The following is a 3816-nucleotide window of genomic DNA, read 5'->3' on the forward strand; positions in this document are numbered from 1 at the left end:
GAGAGAGAGAGAGAGAGAGAGAGAGAGAGAGAGAGAGATGGTGGTGGTGGTGGTAGGGTGCTGGAGATTGAACCCAGAGTCCTTACATATTTATTACAGGGTTCTGACTCCTAGTGAGCCTCCTGTTTTCAGCCTCCCCAGTGCTGGGACTATAGACATGTACCACCATGCCCAGGCTCGGTGATCAACTCAGCACACCTGGGGTAGGGCCAGCACAGCATGTGGTACCAGGGATCAAACCCTCTCCCTACGCTTGCCTAAGAAGGTGCTTGGTCTGCCGAGCTATCTCGCCAGCCCCAGAGCCTTTAAACAACATTCTCAGACCCTTTATCTTTTTATTGAGACAGGACCTTACTAAGTCACCAAATTACCTAAGCTGGGCTTCAATTTGTGATCCTCCTGCTTCAGCCTCCTGAAGTGCTGGGATTGGAAGTTTTAGCCACCATCTCTGGCTTTAAAGAAGGTTTTGCTGGGTCCTGTTTGGTCCTGCCTAGGCCTAGGCCACATGCCTGGTCCTGCAGTGGGGGAGTATGTCGTTACTGGGGAAAGGAAAGCCAAGTGAGCAAACAAAGCAATAATTATCACAGCACTTTTGATGCCCAAAGGTGTCACATGTGTATGCATGTGTTGGGGTCTCAGGGTGAAAGAGGCATACAAAAATAGGCACACACACTATCAAAACTAGGCTTTGGCTATCATCATCATCATCATCATCATCATCATCATCATCATCATCATCACCACTACAGTCTCGCTATGTAGTGCAAACTGGCCTTGAACTCACTATAACACAGACTGGCTTCAAACTCGTGGAAAATCCCCTGCCTTAGCCTCTTGGGTGTTGGGATTAGGGTCAGGCACTACCGTACTCAGTTGCCTATTCAGCTGATTATTGTTAGGTACCAATCATTCGGCTGCGACACTATGTCAGCTCTGTACTGGACTTCTTGTTGTATACATGTGATACAACCCTAAAACAGGTATTATTATCTTTGTTCTGTTGATTGATTTAAGTTCAAAGACAGCCTGGACCATGCAGGGAGACTCTGTCTCAATCAATCAATCAATCAGGGACCAGGGAGATGGCTCAATAGAATAAGTGCTTCCCTGGCAAGTGCAAGGGTCTGAAGAGACTGGGATTAAGATTTCTCACGAAATGGGTGACTGAGCCAGAATCTAACTCTGCTTCTTCTGCACACATTTTTGTCAAGCTCAGGCTGGCTCTTCAGAAACCAAAACTGATCAGGCGTGTCTGTGATCTGTCTTCTCTAGAAGGCTGAGGCAGGAGGATTGCCACATTGGAATCCAATTTAGGCAATTCAGTGATGTAGCAAGTCTCTGCCTCAAGATAAAAAATAAATAAATGCAGACAAAAAGGGTTGGGGATGTAGCTCGGTGAGAGGTTTTAGGTTCTATCCCTAGTACCAAAAAGAAAAAAAAGGAAAAGACAGAGGGAGGGGAAGGGATTGACTGATTGATTGATTGATTGAGACAGGATCTCCCGGCATCGTCCAGGCTGTCCTTGAATAAATAGTAGAAGGGCCAGCCAAATTAAGTCGCCTGCAAACAGGGGCAGTTCAATCCCTGGGCCTGCCGTGCTGGCCCCGCCCCTGGGGCACACTGAGACTGCAGTTGAGACTGGGCAAGGATGGTGGTTGCCTGTAATCCGAGCTCTTGGGAGGCTGTAAACAGGCAGATCACTATGAGTCCGATTTAGTAGTGAGACCCTGAACACCCTGTAGACCCTTCCGTAAAATACAAAAATAAATAAATACAACAAAAACAGTAATACCTGATTTAGGGTTGTATCACATATATATCACAAGAAGCCCAGTACAGAGCTGACGTATTGTCGCAGCCAAATCACTGCTACCTAACAATAATGAGGAAGGGAAGGGAGGGGAAGAGAAAGGAGAAAAGGGAAAGCGGAGAACCTGAGAGCCCCGCACAGCCGCCCAAGCAACATCTGAGCGCCCCCATCCCCGTGCACTGGCCTGCGTCACCCACAGCTCTCACCACCTGCAAGGATCCCCCTCCCCTTCCAGAGGGGGCAAGCTGGTGCAGGCAGTGGGGACAGTTTGTCCTCAGGACCCTTGAGGGCTGTAGAAAGCAGCACCCCAATGCAGGTCACCGGACTCATCAGCTCACGAGTTTGTGCTGAGAGGCCCCCACCCCTATTATTTATTTATCTTTTGGTACAGGGAATCAAACTCTGTTTGGGTTTATTGAAGGGTGAGATAATCCCACCTCGTGGGCCCCTTTTGCAGACAGACAAGACCGTTTCTCTCCTCCCCAGGGTTCTTCGCCGACTGGCATTTCTCAGAGCCTATCCTTCCCTGGTGACTCGCCTGAAACCCTCTAGGGCCTGGCCTGGCGGGAGGCACCGTGGACCTGTGCCTGGAAGGATACTGCCACCGCGGAAGGAATCGTCTTGCCACACGGTAGAACCCTGGCGGGCTTCCAAGACGTCCCCCCCCCCATCACCACCACGCCCACCACACGCGCATGCGCACTGCTTGCAGAGGGCTGGCTACGGCTCTAGCCTGGCTGCCCTGCAGCTCTCACCCCACTGCCCCACACCCTGGGAAAGGCAGGACCTGCAACACTGTGACTATGGAAACATATTAATGCAAAAGTCATGAGTTAATAATTAGCAGTTTCCTTCCTCTGTCATGCTAGACCCATGCCAAGGGCTCAATGGCCTCTTGTGGTAGTGGCGCCTGCACTGCACAACAGAGAGCTTCTGTAAACACAGAAAATTCTTTTGGATGGCGCCGGTTTGGACTGTAACAAAGGAAGTCTTGATTACCAGTTCAGAGGAGCCCAGGATGGACCTGACCTAGGTGGGGGCTTGGGGCTGTTGTTGCTTGGGTTTTGTGTATTTCTGTTTTTATTTTGAGTTAGGGTCTTGCTGTGTAGCCCAGGCTGGCCTCGAAATAGAGGCAGTTCTCGCCCTTGCCTCCGGAGCGCTGGGAGACGCCACATCACATTGGGCTGGATCTATTTGGTGAATCTTTCCACAAATATTTGCCACCTACTGTATTCAGAGCTCTTAACATACAAGTGTGTAGTAGAGGCAGGCCAAACCTCCCGACCAAAAGGCAATTGCGAGGGACAGGGCCCAGGTATCAGAACTCAGGCCCAAGAGAGGTGGAGAGCCCAGACTCATAGACAAGGCTCCCCAGAAAAGGGGCTATCTCCCCAGGTGTGATGCCATACACTTGCAATCCCAGCACTGGGGAGGCTGAGGCAGGAGGATCACTGCAAGTTCAAGGCCAGCCTGGGTTATATATTGTAGTGCGTTCAAGGCCAGCCTGAACTACACAGCAAGACCTTACCTCAAAACCAAAAATGAGGGCCTGGGGATATAGCTCAGTGGCATAGCACCTGCCCAGCACGCACAGGTTGTGAGTTTGATTCCCTGTACCAAAAGATAAATAAATAATAGGGGTGGGGGCCTCTCAGCACAAACTCGTGAGCTGATGAGTCCAGTGACCTGCATTGGGGTGCTGCTTTCTACAGCCCTCAAGGGTCCTGAGGACAAACTGTCCCCACTGCCTGCAAGAACTTGCCCCTTCTGGAAAGGGGGGGATCCTTGCAGTGAGCTTTGAGTTGGGTGGGGGCAGAGTTTCCCTAAGGCCATTAACTCAAGGGCTCTGGGCCTGACCTCAAGCTTGGGGCCCACAGACCTCTGTAGAAACAGGACCTGGATGTAAAGGTGCCTGCTTGTAAGCCCAGCACTTAGGAGGCAGAGGCGGGAGGATTCTTGCAAGTTTGGGACCAGTCTGGGCTATAATGTGAGCTCAAAAGCCCCTA

This window comes from Octodon degus, unplaced genomic scaffold (genome assembly GCF_000260255.1).
Source record: "Octodon degus isolate 3935 unplaced genomic scaffold, OctDeg1.0 scaffold00162, whole genome shotgun sequence".
NCBI classification, from domain to species: Eukaryota; Metazoa; Chordata; class Mammalia; order Rodentia; family Octodontidae; genus Octodon; species Octodon degus.